This window comes from Anomaloglossus baeobatrachus, chromosome 2 (genome assembly GCF_048569485.1).
Source record: "Anomaloglossus baeobatrachus isolate aAnoBae1 chromosome 2, aAnoBae1.hap1, whole genome shotgun sequence".
NCBI lineage: Eukaryota > Metazoa > Chordata > Amphibia > Anura > Aromobatidae > Anomaloglossus > Anomaloglossus baeobatrachus.
This window is the reverse complement of record NC_134354.1, coordinates 497,366,471-497,383,739: the sequence shown is the minus strand read 5'-3', so window position 1 is coordinate 497,383,739 and position 17,269 is coordinate 497,366,471. Positions and strand designations below refer to the sequence as shown.

Here is a 17,269-nt window from a genome sequence, read left to right as displayed (position 1 = left end):
ATGTTTTTGGTTGTAGTAAAAAAAATAAATTCTGACTAATGTGGTCAATTACTGTCACAGATATATGACTGACAGGTACTTGTGCGTCTTGGTTGCTGACCTGGCGGCCATTGTGGTTGTGGATGAACGACCTGGGCTGATTTGGAGCGGATATTTCATCCTGAGGTATTTGATGAAGTACATTAGAGGGGGGAAAGAGTCGGTTTGATTGCAGGAAACATTCCAACAAAGACATTTATCTGTAAAATGAAAAAAGCCACAACCTCTGGAAAACAGAAAGTGTTGGATGCCAGCTGCTGAGCAAAAGAGTGCGAGAGTGGGATGCGTTCGTCTCCTTATATGGTAAAATGATATGAGGGGTTTCACTGCTGTAGAGGCAGCCCGCTTCCACACAATCTGGACCTGCAGTGTCAGTGCTCCAGCTGTGCAGCTGCCTAAGCCTTGCTCGCTGCCACTGGATGTGTGACTTCCTCCAAGCCCCTACCCCTGGGAGGAAGAGAGAGCACTCACTGGCTGCTGCTCTGTAAGTACAGGCTACTTTCTTTTGTTAGAAATAGCTCTCCTTGTTGGTCAGGGGTTAACTTGCTGGCTGATGGAGGAAACACTTATGAGCCTGGAGGTGAGAAGACGGGTGTAAGGGATGCAGGCAGCATCTATGTACTGCTGTCACGTGTGTCTGTGCAGAGTCTAATGAATGGTAACGTTAGGGGAAATACAAAAATAGACATCTAGACTTAGCTGCAATTATTTGGAATATATTTACAATTGTTTTTCATTTAATACTGGTTTTTTTTTTATTTCGGCAATATGTTTTTTATTGATTCTACTTTAACATAATAGTTTTTGGTTGAGAAAGCATTGGATACAAATGTGGATGATATGATCGGCCTTATGCGGGCGTCACACGAGACGATCTATGGTGCGATATGTCGTCGGGGTCACGTTTTTCGTTTGCGACGTCGTTTCGTGTGACACCTACGAGCGTCTCAGAACGATTGCAAATCAGTTACAAATCGTGTATCGTTTACACGTCGTTTATTTTTAAGAAATCGTTTATTTTTCTTTGCGCCGGTTGTTCATCGTACACGGGGTAGCACACATTGCTCTGTGTGACACCCTGGGAACGATGAACTGCAACTTACCTTCGGCCGCCGGCAATGCTGAAGGAAGAAGGTGGGTGGGATGTTTACGTCCCGCTCATCTCCGCCTCTATTGGCTGGCGGCTGTGTGACGTTGCTGTGACGCCGAACGTCCCACCCCCTTCAGGAAGTGGATGTTCGCCGCCCACAGCGACGTCGCTCAGCAGGTAAGTACGTGCGACGTGGGTTTGCCCGTGACGTACAAACGACGGGGGCTGATACGATCGCTCGTGCGATCGTACAATAGATCGTATCGTGTGACGCCCGCATTACTCTATGATTTCAATGTTAACCAATATACTATTTTACATAAATGAACAATGCAGATCAAAATATTTGGAAAATAAAAAAGCAGAAACTTAATTATAGACACATGCTTAAAAGAATATTAATTGCTATATTTATTAAACAACATTTCTTTTTTATATGTTTTATCAATGTAAAAAAATGTTAAAATCCCTTCATGTAAATAAAAAGATGAATTAGTGTAAGCATAAAGGGACACTGCTTTTAAATTCATGCTGCCCAAATCACGGGCAGTATTATTGAGGCACTGGCTGTATTATTACAGCTCAATATTTTTTCCTTTGAAGGAAAGCATACTTTGGAAAGCTGCAGGGGACTAAGGCGCCAATTCATTCAGAGCGGCCATTTAAATCCTGATCTTCATCAGTCAGGTGTGTTGGAGCCAGACACTTTGATAAATGGGATGCCACAAATCTTACTTAAAGCACCACTTCAGGGTGGGTTTTCTTTTCAGCGCTGGGGTTGTGCTTTAAATCTAAGTCCCCTGCCCCTCTCTTATACTTAGCCTCTGGGGTTTTCATGCTTTTTCTACACCACACCGATCCCATGGCACCATTTGTGCCCGTAACTTCTGACTGACCGGAAGTCAGAAGTTACATCACAAGCACTCAAAGCAAATCTATGAAAGGTAGAACGAAGTTGTCATAGAGTTGTATTGAGTTGTGACCTCTGGAGCACTTCATGAAACACTAGAGTTACCAGCAGGTCACTAATCACCAGAGACTGACTGGAGCTACAGTGTCTAGGCCAGCTGTCTTAAACATGGTGTTCAAATAGTGCAAGTGGACCCTGAGGCTGCTTCATGTGGTTCGTAGACAACGTAGAACCTTTGACGAACATGGCCAGGTCCAGGGGCTGCCGATATCAGTGCTTGGACGCACATTCAATTGAAATGTATTGCCACACAGAGTCAAGCTTTCTGCTCTACAATGATAATGCGAGCCGTCAGCCAATCAAAGGCCAGAAGCTGACTTTAGCTTGTCGGCATCGTGGCACATGTCAGTTACATCATACGCCATTGTGCTGGCACACTGACGCCAGGTGTTGGCCCTTGATTGGCCAGAAGCTGACCTGGACCAGGCTGTGATCTTCCAAGGGTCTATGGTGCCTCCGGGCTGCATGTGTACAAGATAGGATGTCAAGGGATTGGAGGACAAGTGAGAAGAATCAGTTTTTTCATGTGTAAGTGAATAATGGCACAATAGAGGACATTACTAGAGGATGGGGCATGGATAGGGACTTTACTACAAGCTGAGGACCAGGATGAGGACATTACTACAAAATGGGGACAAGGATGGGGACATTACCACAAGATGGGTACTAGGATGAGCATATTACTACAAAAGAAGGAGACCATGATGGGCATATTACGCACAGAAAGGTGACTAGGATGAACACATTACTACAAAATTTGTACTAGGATGGGAACATTACTACACGAATAAAACTATGATGGGAACATTTATACAAGATGGGCACCAACATAGGGATATTATTACAAAAGAAGGGGGCTAGGATGGGAACATGTATACAAGATGGGGACCTGGGTGGGGACATTACTACAAGATAGGGATCAGGATGAAGGACATAACTACAAGATGGGGCCCAGGATGGGGAAAATAACTCCAAGACAGGGACCAGGATGGGGACTACTTTCAGATGTTGGACAGAATTGCCCAAGTGGGGGAAAATAAATTGTAAAAAAAATGTAAAATAAAGCATGAAAAGAAATGTTGCCACTAAAAATACTTATGTTTAATATATATATATATATATATATATATATACTAAAGTAAACAATAAAGTGCATGTTTAACATTGCGTCATCCATAATGACTAAAGCATGCTTTACACGTTGCAATTTCGCATACGATATCATATGCGATTTGCAACGCCCCCATCGTATGTACGACACGTTCAATTTGTTGAATGTGCCGCACAAACGATTAACCCCCGTCACACGTACTTACCCTTCCATACGACCTCGATGTGGGCGGCGAACGTCCACTTCCTGGAGTGGGAGGGACGTTCGGCGTCACATCAACGTCACGCGGCAGCCACCCAATAGAAGCGGAGGGGCGGAGATGAGCGGGACGTAAACATCCCGCCCACCTCTTTCCTTCCGCATTGCCGGTGGGAGCCGCGAGACGCAGGTAAGATCTGTTCAATGTTCCCGGGGTGTCACACACTGTGATGTGTGCTGCCTCGGGAACATTGAACAACCTGACGTGCAATTCGTCAGGATTCAACGACGTGTATGCGATGAACGTTTTAACGTTCAATCGCAATCGCACGTACCTGTCACACACTACAATGTAGCTTACGATGCCGGATGTGCGTCACTTACGACGTGACCCCGCTGACACATCGTAAGATATATTGTAACGTGTAAAGCGGGCTTAAAGCAATAAAACTGTAACCCATACTATGAATGCAATACAAAAAATAAAATAAAAGCACCAAAAAAAAATCAAAAAGGTGTATAAAAAAATATGGTGTCAGTAAAAATGTCACTTTGTCCTGCAAAGAATGCAGCCTCCCAAATTCACGTTTTTTTTAATGTGAGGCCCATATACACAGCCAAGTTTGAGACCCCTGGTCTAGGGAACTAGGAAGGGGATGTGTATCAGATTTTCCCCATCCGGATATTCAAGTTGTAGAGTTTCAAGTTTCAGAGTAAAACTAATACAGCTGCAATAATGCAGTGAGTGTTTGATTCGGACAGCATGAATCGGCTAACTATGTATATTCAAGAGTTCTAAGTCTTTCAATCACTAAGAGACAATAAAAAAATGTACCGTATTTTTTGGATTATAAGACGCACTTTTCCTCCCAAAAATTTGGAAGGAAAATGAGGAGTGCGTCTTAAAATCCGAATATAGATTACCGGTGGGGCTTTCTGTGCGGCTCTGTGTGCGGCTCTTTGTGCGGTCAGCAGGGTGCGTGCGAGAAATCGGGTGCCTGTCTCTGCGTGCGGCCGGGTGCTTGTGGCTGCGTGCCGGCTGCCTGTCGGTGCCGGCTGCCTCTCTGTCCTGGTGGCCAGCTGCTTCTCTGTGCGGGTGGGTGGCCTGCTGGCTGCCTCTCTGTGTGTGCCGGCAGGCGGCTGTGCGGACTGCGGTGGCTCTGCAGCGGGTGTCCAAGTGTCCCGGTTTCAAATGATGGTGCTGGGAGTCAGTACGTGCGCAGATGGAGCTCTTGAATTAGAGCTCCATATACGCACGCGCCGATCCGGGAGTCAGTGCGTGCACAGATGGAGCCCTTGGATGAGAGCTCCATCTGCGCATGCGCTGCTCCGGGCACCATCACTTGAAACGGGACGACCGTGGACAGACTTGGACACTCACCACATCGGCCTGCTCCACCACTTACCCGTTGCTGCTGCTGCCACCTCTGACCCATCACCACCGCTGTCACTACTGACCCGCCACCGCTACCGCAACTGACCTGCTGCTGCCACCACTGACCGCCGCTGCCACCAAGGACCCGCCGCCGCTGCCAGCACAACCTCTGCCTCCTGTGACTCCACTTCACCACCATTGCTGCCCCCCTCTGGTAAGACAACACCGGATTAAGAGGGAATAAGACGGATTCCTTTTTGTTTTTTACCTTTTTTATCTCTAAATTTGGGGTGCATCTTATAATCCGGTGCATCTTATAAAACGAAAAATACGGTACTTTACTTGTGTAATCACCTTAGTGCATTTTTGATGACTGTGTATAAATACACTTTCTATCAGTGTGCCTTATGACTGCTGCTTCCTTTATTTGCTCACAATTTAGCAAAGTGTAAAGCCTGCTTTACACGAGTCGATCTATCGTGCGATAGCACGAGCGATCGTACCTGCCCCCCCTCGTTTTTGTGTCACGGGCAAATCGCTGCCCGTGGCGCACAAACTCGTTTAACCCCCGTCATATGCACTTACCTTCCGGACGACCTCGCTGTGGGCGACCAACGTCCACTTCCTGAAGTAGGAGGGACGTTCGGCGTCACAGCAACGTCACGCGGCAGCCGGCTAATAGAAGCCCACCTCCTTCCTTCCACATAGCCGGCGGGTGCCACGGGACGCAGGTAAGCTGTGTTCATCGTTCCCGTGGTGTCACACGGAGCAACGTGTGATGCCACGGAAACGATGAATAACCGGCGCCATTTTATTTAAACAATTTTATGAAACCTAGCGATGAGTACATGACTTACGATTTGTGAGCGATACTGCGTCTCTAGGAGGTGTCACACGAGACGACATCGTGTACGATGCCGGATGTGCATCACGAAAACCGTGACCCCGACGATGCATCGCACGATCGGTCGTCTCGTGTAAAGCCCGCATAACACAATGTTTTATATGTAGATCTACTGTTGCTTTCTACTTTCACTACTAGTTACACTAAATCAATTTATGTGAAATCTGACCCCTTTACAGAACAACATTTTGCCTTCTTGATGATCTGTTGTGGTAAATGGTCAAATATCTGATGGTCTATGGCAGACAGTGTTCCCCAACTCCAGTCCTCAAGATCCACCAACAGGTCAAATTTTTTAGGATTTCCTTAGTATTGTATCGGTGATAATTTAATCACCTACACAGGTGACGATTCCAACAACTGTGCAATACTAAAGAAATCCTGAAAACATGACCTGTTCATGTCTCTTAAGGACTGAAGTTGGGGAACACTGGTCTAGAATATAAAAGTGGTTCCTCATAGAGATCAGGACAGGGCTTAGGTATAGAAAAGGTTGCCTTTATGATTAGGCAGACTGCTGACTTGGTCACCAAAGGGAGCTGCTACAGGCTCAGATTTTCCATGAGTTAGCAAAGATTTGAAGTTACGTGGCCAGGAACAGTTTATGCATTAATACATCTTCCCCATTCTTCTGAAGATCTTACGATTGTGACATCTTGGAGCATGTGGAATTTATTGATAATTTTTTTCAGATTCGCTCTGTGATATGGAACTACTATGTGCACTATTGCTGTTATTCAGAGTCGGTATTATTTGGGCTTGTATTAGTCGAGCTAATATGGCTGACAGCGGCATTGCTACAGTGCTAAAAGATCAGGGGCCAAAGCCCAAAAACAAACTATACAAAAACCAATAATACCAAAATTACTACTGTACAAGGTCAAAATAATACCTCTAAACAAAGTCCACTACCATTACTACGTCATAGTAAATATATAATATTATAATATGACCATTGCCTCTACATAACAAAACACAATGTACAAAGATACCACCTCATAATGACTGAAATACATTAAACTGTTACTAAATAAAGAAAAAGAAATGCTATTAAAAAGACCAAACGTACACCACATAGTGACCATATAGTGGTAGATACTGGTCCGGCAAATACATGAGTGATTATGGTTCAGGTAGTTATAATATAGTGACTTACAGCTGACGTTCTTTCTGATGACAGTGTTCATTTTTTCTTGTCTTTTTCATCTGGTCGAGATGATATGGCGACTTCTTCCAGCCATCTATAATCTCCAGAGTTTAAAAGAAAGACACATATGACTTCTCACATTTCCAGCACCGTCCCCAACTATTCCCAACCCACAAAAACTCCCCGTCCTGCTTGTTCTTATGGCATAGAACAGTGACTCCAATGCTTAAAAAAATTGTGTAATTACCATTGTGACCCCCTCCCAAAAATATGCTACACAGACCATGTGCCAGATAGATAGTGCCCCCGAAAATGATAGTGTCCCATACAAAGTATTAATGCCCTTACTGAGCAATCTAGACAGTAGCAATGCTTCGTATGCTCCATTGAAGGTTACAAGAGAAAAAATTTGGGTACCGTCTTAGCCAGTTGAAAAATGATTGATTCTCCTCAGTGAGAGAAACAAAATTATAATTTTGTAGTTGTGATACCTTTTAATGGCTAACTAAAATAAAATGGTGTTACAAAGCAAGCCTTCGAGACATCTCAGGTGCCTTCATCATGGTATGACAAAATATCTGAAGAAACACAAAGATATACACAAACAGAGCAGAGGGATGGCATAATAAAAGGACATTTAAATAAACAAACACTGAACAACGCGGGGGACAGGCTTTTCCAGCCAAAAGCAGCCCACTGAAGTCCCAAGTGCCAGCCCTCAAGAGCACAGCTACACTTCACAAAGTGAGCGGAGCCCTAACAGCTTCAAGGCAAGGGGACTACCAAGTGACACAAGTGGCAGCGGATACCTGGACAGGCTGCCCGCAGTGACTGGCACACAGAGAACTTGGTTTACTTGCAGCATGTGTCAACTTTATAATCCTAATCCAGCACCACAACTACCCACCGTGAGTACTCTGATCCCCTGCACCCTGCTCTCCCAAACCACCAACACCCCTGAGCCATCCCTACCTGTTGAGGGACTAACATCAGGCTGCTTAACTCCATCTGTACTCCTTACAGCAGCGGCTGTACTCCTATTACCGCAACCCACAGGTGGCATCACAAACTTCTCCCTTGAAAATACCCCCCTTTTCAAAGATCAAAGTGTTTGCCAATCTGGGTCCGGGCCCCTTGAGTCACCCCAATCCCGGATCCGAGCAGCCCCACCAACACCGGGGCGGTACACTAACATGCTAAGAGGCCAGACTAGTCGGGGGAAATAACACTGATTTGCATCTCATAAAGTATCTTTAAGCCCGCTTTACACGCTTCAATATATCTCACAATCTGTCGTTGGGGTCAAGTTGTAAGTGACGCACATCCGGCATCGTTTGTGAGGTATCTGCGTGTAACAGCTACTTGCGATCAGGATTGAACGCAAAACCGTTGATCGCAAACACATCGTATCTTTCTCTAGAATTGAGCGTTTTGTTGCACGAACCTAGTCAATTGTAACATGTGACATCCCTCATACGATTTTGGTGTCTGAGGCTATGTGCGCAGGTGTGCGCTCTGCACCGCAGCTTAAAAAAGGTCCGCTTCAGAGCGCAGCTGAAAAGCTGCGTTCTGAAGCGCCTCACAATGTCTGTCATTCACTAATTTCTGTCAGTCGGTCACTATCTCTGTCCCTCACTCTCTGTCCATGTCAGTCTATCCCCCTCTCTCATATACTCACCGTTCCCCGATCCCCGGCGCTGCACGGCGTTCACACTGCTCCGGTGGCTTTTACTGTTTTGAAAAAGCCGGCCGCCCATTAAACAATCTCGTATTCCCTGCTTTCCCCGCCCACCGGCGCCTATGATTGGTTACAGTGAGACACGCCCCCACGCTGAGTGACAGGTGTCACACTGCACCCAATCACAGCAGCCAGTGGGCGTGTCTATACTGTGTAGTGAAATAAATAATTAAATAATTACAAAAAACGGCGTGCGGTCCCCCCCAATTTTAAAACCAGCCAGATAAAGCCATACGGCTGAAGGCTGGTATTCTCAGGATGGGGAGCTCCACGTTATGGGGAGCCCCCCAGCCTAACAATATCAGCCAACAGCCGCCCAGAATTGCCGCATACATTATATGCGACAGTTATGGGACTGTACCCGGCTCTTCCCGATTTGTCCTGGTGCGTTGGCAAATCGGGGTAATAAGGAGTTATTGGCAGCCCATAGCTGCCAATAAGTCCTAGATTAATCATGTCAGGCGTCTATGAGACACCTTCCATGATTAATCTGTAAATTACAGTAAATAAACACACACACGCCCGAAAAAATCCTTTATTAGAAATAAAAATCACAAACATATACCCTGGTTAACCACTTTAATCAGCCCCAAAAAGCCCTCCATGTCCGGCGTAATCCAGGATGCTCCAGCGTCGCTTCCAGCGCTGCTGCATGGAGGTGACCGGAGCTGCAGCAGACACAGCCGCTCCGGTCACCTCCACGCAGCAAATGAAGACAGCCGTGCGATCAGCTGAGCTGTCAGTGAGGTTACCCGCTGTCACTGGATCCAGCGGTGGCCGCGGGTAACCTCAGTGACAGCTCAGCTGATCGCGCGGCTGTCTTCATTAGCATGCGTGGAGGTGACAGGAGCGGCTGTGTCTGCTGCAGCTCCGGTCACCTCCATGCAGCAGCGCTGGAAGCGACGCTGGAGCATCCTGGATTACGCCGGACATGGAGGGCTTTTTGGGGCTGATTAAAGTGGTTAACCAGGGTATATGTTTGTGTTTTTTATTTCTAATAAAGGATTTTTTTCGGGTGTGTGTGTTTATTTACTGTTTATTTACAGATTAATCATGGAAGGTGTCTCATAGACGCTTGACATGATTAATCTAGGACTTATTGGCAGCTATAGGCTATAGTTAAGCAGCCGGGGATCGGGGATCGGGGATTGGTGAGTATGTAAGGGGTGGGCAGACCCCTTACAAAGAAGCCCAGTATCCCCGGAATGTTGATGTTCTTTAATAAAAATGTTTTTATTGTTAATGCACTGTGTGACGACATGGACTCTCATGGGTTAATGTTTCTTAAAATCCAGCCAGACAGCATGATAGATTGTCTATAGACGGGGGAGAAGTCCCTCATTGTTTTTACAAGACTCTTGTTGACTCAATGTAATTGTGTTGGCCACACCCTACGGCAGGCCGGACACTGTACACCAGCCAACCTCCATCCCCACATCCAGACGGTCAAGGTCGGTGATATACAGGCTCAGGGACTTCGAGACATTGGATCTTCCATCACTCTGGTTAGCCCAGTTATTGTTTCCCCAGAAGACCCTTTACCAGATTCCCAATTATCCATCACCCTGGCTGAGGGCCAGCGCGCTCAGACGTCCCTCTGGCATGTGTGCAGTTGGACCTAAGGACCGACCAGGGAGAGGTCGAGGTGGAGCTTGAGGACAGCCTCCCCACACCTGGTATTTTGGGGACCAACCAGGAAGTGATCGATGTGGAGATTGTGAACAGCCTCCCCATACCTGTCATTGTGGAGACTGACCAGAGCAAGGCTGATGTAGAGCTTATGGACACCGTCCCCACACCAGTTATTTCGGGAAAGGACCAGGGAGAGGTTGATGTGAGACTTGTGAACAGCCTCCCCACACCTGTCATTGTGGAGACTAATCAGAGCAAGGCTGATGTGGAGCTTATGGACACCGTCCCCACACCAGTTACTTTGGGGTCTGACCAGGAAGAGGTCCATATGGAGTTTATGGACAGCCTCCCCACACCTGTTGTTTCGGGGTCTAGCCAGGAGGAAGTTGAAGTGGGGTTCATAGATGGCCCCACCAAGCCTGATGTTTTGGATACCACTCAAAGGGAAGTGAAAGTGGGGCTTGTGAATTACCTGCTCACACCAGTCATTTTGGAGAATGACCTAGGACAAGGACTATCCAGTCAGTTTGAAGCAGCCATCACCCACCTCCAAGCCAAGCAGGACCCTGATGTGGATTTTTCTAACATCTTTTCCAGGGATGGTTTACATTCCCGGTCTCCAACATCCACTTCTGAGCCAAGAACCGTGAGTAAGCCTAACCACACTATGGCTGCTCAACTTGGGGGAGGTAATCAGGGGGAGGTGAATAGATGCAAGCCTCTGTTGCTGACCTCACCATTAAAAAGGACAATGCCGTCAAGAGGAGAAGGATGATCGGAAGCCTATCATGTCTGGCTAATATTAAGAAGGGGGAGGAATGTGACGACATGGACTCTCATGGGTTAATGTTTCTTAAAATCCAGCCAGACAGCATGATAGATTGTCTATAGAGGGGGAGAAGTCCCTCATTGTTTTTACAAGACTCTTGTTGACTCAATGTAATTGTGTTGGCCACAGGAAGCCAAACGTATTGTTCTCCAGACGTTTCCAGTAACCATTGTATTGTAGTTGTGTATTGATAATGTAATTACCTTAGTAGCCATTGTCTAGACGGTGACTCCCAGTTTACATTCACACCCTCAGGCTTTCTACCCATATCATTTAAATGAACATTGCCCATGCAGCTTGAAATTCCTCCAATGGGAGAAGCAATCTTGTCCAACCAATCGATGAGGACACAGTGTATCCTAAGGGAAAGTTATGGCTATAAAAGGGACTTCTTTAAGCTACCAGGGTTGTTGATGGTTGATGGATCCAGTCTAAGCTCTTTGGAGCTGACTGGAGGATCAGGACATCTTATAGCTTCAATCTAGGGACTCCGTATCCGGTTGGAGACCATATCCACAGCCTAGGGATTTCGACTCCGGCTGCCAGGATTGTAACATCAAACCAGGACTACCTAAGGAGGACACGCAGGTTGGGACAGTTCAGTCACCTGTTACAGACTTTGCAGACCTCAGACAGCTTGGAACCTGTGAGGCATGGACATTCTAATCCCTGGTGAGCCAGCGGAAGGGTGAGACTCTGTTGCCTGTTACATTTGTGTGTTTTGCTGGTTATGTGTTATGTGCCGTTAATTGTTTGGGGATCCAATAAAGTCTAATTATTGTGGTTCCCTCACCCTGTGTTGTCTGAGTAGTGTTACGCCCACGGTTAGGGAGGCCGGCGTTCAGTTGGGATGAGCCCTGAGCCACGCTGTCTTTCTAAAGGCGGCGGGTTTTAGTGGACGAGAGCGCCCACTGAGCCCCGTGTCTCCACAATTGGTGGCAGCAGTGGGATACTACTCAGCCTGGTTTACCCAGGGGAGCTGCAGTGGACTGGTGTTTTCGGACACCGTCCAGGGCTCAACAACCAGGGAGGCACATAAGCATACCCAGCAGGCCATAAGGGAGGCATTCAGGTTTCGGACGCTGCCATGTCCAACCCCACCAGCTCAGCCATGGGACAAGGACAAGATAGGAGTTACGACCGCTGCAGTAAATGGATGCTACAGGATATTTGCCAGAGGCGAAAGATTATCTACTGGAACGCTGAGACTCGGTCAGCCTTGATCCAGAAATTAGTCCGTTGGGATGCCCAGAATGATGCAGAGGACGATGAGGATCCCGCCGATATTGACCCTGAGGATTTAAACTATGTGCCACATCATGGATCTAGTGACAATCGGAAATCAACTTTGTCCAAATTGGCCCAAGCCACAGCGTTGTTGGATGCATTGGGGCCTAGATCCTCAAGAGAAGAGAGGGCTTGGGTTATGGAATATGTTTATGGGATTCTAGCTGCCGTACTGCTAGCACCAGCCGGTCGAGAAGGATGGTCCCACTATCCAGCAGAAGCTGAACCAAAACAAAGAGGCCGCATGCTTGGAGCCCATCTGCCAGTCCAACCAGTCAACATATGCCGAGATGAACCAACGAGACCTGAGGAATGCTACTCCCAAGAAACACCAATAGCTGAGGAAGTGGTTTATCCAGTCCACACCCTACGGCAGGCCAGACACTGTACACCAGCCAACCTCCATCCCCACATCCAGACGGTCAAGGTCGGTGATATACAGGCTCAGGGACTTCGAGACATTGGATCTTCCATCACTCTGGTTAGCCCAGTTATTGTTTCCCCAGAAGACCCTTTACCAGATTCCCAATTATCCATCACCCTGGCTGAGGGCCAGCGCTCAGACGTCCCTCTGGCATGTGTGCAGTTGGACCTAAGGACCGACCAGGGAGAGGTCGAGGTGGAGCTTGAGGACAGCCTCCCCACACCTGGTATTTTGGGGACCAACCAGGAAGTGATCGATGTGGAGATTGTGAACAGCCTCCCCATACCTGTCATTGTGGAGACTGACCAGAGCAAGGCTGATGTAGAGCTTATGGACACCGTCCCCACACCAGTTATTTCGGGAAAGGACCAGGGAGAGGTTGATGTGAGACTTGTGAACAGCCTCCCCACACCTGTCATTGTGGAGACTAATCAGAGCAAGGCTGATGTGGAGCTTATGGACACCGTCCCCACACCAGTTACTTTGGGGTCTGACCAGGAAGAGGTCCATATGGAGTTTATGGACAGCCTCCCCACACCTGTTGTTTCGGGGTCTAGCCAGGAGGAAGTTGAAGTGGGGTTCATAGATGGCCCCACCAAGCCTGATGTTTTGGATACCACTCAAAGGGAAGTGAAAGTGGGGCTTGTGAATTACCTGCTCACACCAGTCATTTTGGAGAATGACCTAGGACAAGGACTATCCAGTCAGTTTGAAGCAGCCATCACCCACCTCCAAGCCAAGCAGGACCCTGATGTGGATTTTTCTAACATCTTTTCCAGGGATGGTTTACATTCCCGGTCTCCAACATCCACTTCTGAGCCAAGAACCGTGAGTAAGCCTAACCACACTATGGCTGCTCAACTTGGGGGAGGTAATCAGGGGGAGGTGAATAGATGCAAGCCTCTGTTGCTGACCTCACCATTAAAAAGGACAATGCCGTCAAGAGGAGAAGGATGATCGGAAGCCTATCATGTCTGGCTAATATTAAGAAGGGGGAGGAATGTGACGACATGGACTCTCATGGGTTAATGTTTCTTAAAATCCAGCCAGACAGCATGATAGATTGTCTATAGACGGGGGAGAAGTCCCTCATTGTTTTTACAAGACTCTTGTTGACTCAATGTAATTGTGTTGGCCACTGGAAGCCAAACGTATTGTTCTCCAGACGTTTCCAGTAACCATTGTATTGTAGTTGTGTATTGATAATGTAATTACCTTAGTAGCCATTGTCTAGACGGTGACTCCCAGTTTACATGTACACCCTCAGGCTTTCTACCCATATCATTTAAATGAACATTGCCCATGCAGCTTGAAATTCCTCCAATGGGAGAAGCAATCTTGTCCAACCAATCGATGAGGACACAGTGTATCCTAAGGGAAAGTTATGGCTATAAAAGGGACTTCTTTAAGCTACCAGGGTTGTTGATGGTTGATGGATCCAGTCTAAGCTCTTTGGAGCTGACTGGAGGATCAGGACATCTTATGGCTTCAATCTAGGGACTCCGGATCCGGTTGGAGACCATATCCACAGCCTAGGGATTTCGACTCCGGCTGCCAGGATTGTAACATCAAACCAGGACTACCTAAGGAGGACACGCAGGTTGGGTCAGTTCAGTCACCTGTTACAGACTTTGCAGACCTCAGACAGCTTGGAACCTGTGAGGCATGGACATTCTAATCCCTGGTGAGCCAGCGGAAGGGTGAGACTCTGTTGCCTGTTACATTTGTGTGTTTTGCTGGTTATGTGTTATGTGCCGTTAATTGTTTGGGGATCCAATAAAGTCTAATTATTGTGGTTCCCTCACCCTGTGTTGTCTGAGTAGTGTTACGCCCACGGTTAGGGAGGCCGGCGTTCAGTTGGGATGAGCCCTGAGCCACGCTGTCTTTCTAAAGGCGGCGGGTTTTAGTGGACGAGAGCGCCCACTGAGCCCCGTGTCTCCACACACTGTTTTAGTGGGTTCCCCCTAGTGGCCGGGTGGGACGGCTGTCTCACAGAAACAAGTGGTAGGAGGAGCCGGCAAGATTAAGGGGAGGGGAGAATATGGATGTCGAGAAAAAGTGGGAGTAAAGGCAGTTGTGTCCGGGACGGGAGAGAAGAAGCAGAGAAGGGGCAGAGTGTGGGAGCTGGATGAATAGGGAAGCCGGAGAGAAAAGGAGCGGGCGGAACCTCAAAGTGCGAAGCAGTACCGGTGTGGGTCCGGTCTGTGGGTAGCCGTAGTGGGAGCCAGGTGAAGAAGATTAGCCGGGCACATCCCCACTGGAGGAGACGTCAGGACAGGTTTTCCCCCAGCCAAAGAAGTGTAAAGTCATCTATTACTGCCGGGTGTGTGAAGAAGTTGCGATCAATAAAATGCCTTCTGATTTCACTGAATCACGCCTGAAAAGTGTTTGTACGTCGGACGACATATGCACCACCACACTCTGCCCCACCAAGACATCTCCTGTCCCGATAGTGACGGCGGAGCCAGGGGTAAGCCTGAGAGAAAAAGGGGCCATGACTACAATCCCCGAGGCACCCCTGGCACCCCGTTACATGTGGCGTAGTCGGCAGGATCCGGATTATATGCAAAGGGTCCCGATCCAAGAAGATGGAGACCAAGTGGTGCCTAGGACACAGGATCCGGATTATTGGAGAAGAGTCCCGATCCCATGGTGGGAAGAGGAAGTAGTGCCTAAGGCGTTGGACCGGGCACAAGATGGCGGCAAGATGGCCGTCGTCTTCAAGGACACAGAAAGCGCGCGAAGAATTGGCGCCAAAAGAAGAGCTTGGGGCTGGCCGGTGCCGAAAAAGAAGTTCGGAGTACTCCGCCCAAAGAGGGGAGGTGCCGGTCCCAGGGCACGGATGAAGATATGTGAAGTGGGCGGTGTTCCAGGGAAAAAGAAGAACCGCCGCGGAGGGGTCGACCTGATGTGTGAGACTGGGGGTGGAGTATACCCAAGAGCGGGAAAAGTAGGCCCGCCTCCACTTCCTCCAGCATCTCCACTGACCCCGCCGCCATTATCAGAGACGCTGACTGAAAACGAGATGGAGACCTCCAGAAAGCAGCAAGATGTGGTGGCCGTGCTAGCAGCCACTAATCTGGGCAGAGGACGCCCAAAGCAGACCGCGGAAGGACTTCCTCACAACTTACCGGCGGTGCCCGGAGGACCTGAGCGGCCTACGAAAGTCACCTGGCTTACGACCTGGGACGCTGTCACCGGAGAGACCACGACCGAGGTCCGGGGCGACTTACACCGCACAGCTGCCGTCGGGGAACAGGCTCCTGGGTACCCCATACCCGTACCCGGAGATACCCCCGCCAGTCACGGTGGGATCTTCATCCCACGTAACCGTTCCGGCCCCGGAAGAACCACAAGCCCGGGAGCTAGAAAAGGACGAGTGGGGTTTCTTTTGGGACCCAGTACAGCCATCACCCCTGCCGCCGCGGAAGTCCCTATCACCAGAACCCGACCCGGTACAGGAGAGGCTGCTGGCCGAGACCGTAGCCCGGGAAATGATGGCCGGTCCCCGGAGTGAAGAATTCGAACGCCAGTGTACCGTGGGGACTGTGGTGAAGTTTAACCAGAAAGAAGGTTACGGTTTCATCGAGGATGAAGAGACCGGCGATCACTATTTTTACAATCGGGTGAACCTTAACACCGAGGGCCTACCACAACGCCTCCACACTTTATATCCGGGAGAGAAGGTGCGGTTCATGAGAGAGGTGGGATGCCGAGGCCTGTTTGCTGTCGGAGTGACCCGGATGCCCACTACCCAAGAGGCTGCTCAATGGCAGCAGGAACTTGAGTGGGAGGAATGCCAGTACCGGCGACGGGCACAGCAAAGACCGGTACTAGCTGAGATCTCCCACCCGAGACGCACACTGGCCGTAGCCCCGGAAGTCATGCCTGGACTGAGCGCTGACCCAGAGAAGGGGACCCCGGCGGTGCTGGCTATTCAGCAGAGCCTGATTACGCACCCGGTGATTGTCATGGGCAGCCCCCAGCCGTCCCGTGCAGCAACCCCATCACCCCCGTCGGGGGTTGAGGGGACTGAGACACCGGAGCCCACCGTCAGTTATGAGCCCTTCCGGAGGCTGCGCCGGTTGCCCGGGCAGTCCTTGTCGGACTACGTGAAGGCTCAACGGGCTGAATGGCAACGTGCCTATCATCCGGAGTGAATTGCCAAGACCGAAAGATAACGGACCTGTCTATGTTAACTACCGGCATTGTTTTGAGCCGGAAGAAGTTTTGCTGTTTGCAACCGTTCAAGATGCTGAGCCCGGAGAGAGCCTGATGCTGGACTGAGCCAGGGGCTCCTTCCGCGTTGTTAAGAAGATTTTGCCGATTTGTGTTCCTGCCGTCTAAGACCGGGAGTGCTGCAAAAGCCTCCGGGCAGAAACTCTACTAAGACCGGGAGTGCCTGCCGAAGGCTTCCGGGCACGACTAAGACCGGGAGCTTCCAGGAGGAACTCCGGGCGCTGGACTGGTGTGCCCCTTGCGGGTGCCCTAAGGTGAACGTGTTCGTAGTTCTATTAAAATGACT

At 48.9% G+C, this 17,269-nt stretch overlaps 1 protein-coding gene across 1 annotated transcript in view; it reads left to right on the top strand.

Annotated features, from left to right (window-relative positions):
• Positions 1-330: 330 nt before the first annotated feature.
• The window catches only part of FHL2 (four and a half LIM domains 2), a 147,572-nt gene continuing 130,633 nt past the window's right edge, over positions 331-17,269 (top strand). Inside the window, exon 1 of the mRNA XM_075336491.1 lies at positions 331-523. The gene's annotated coding sequence lies outside the window, so the exon portion shown is untranslated. The remainder of the gene's footprint in view (positions 524-17,269) is intronic.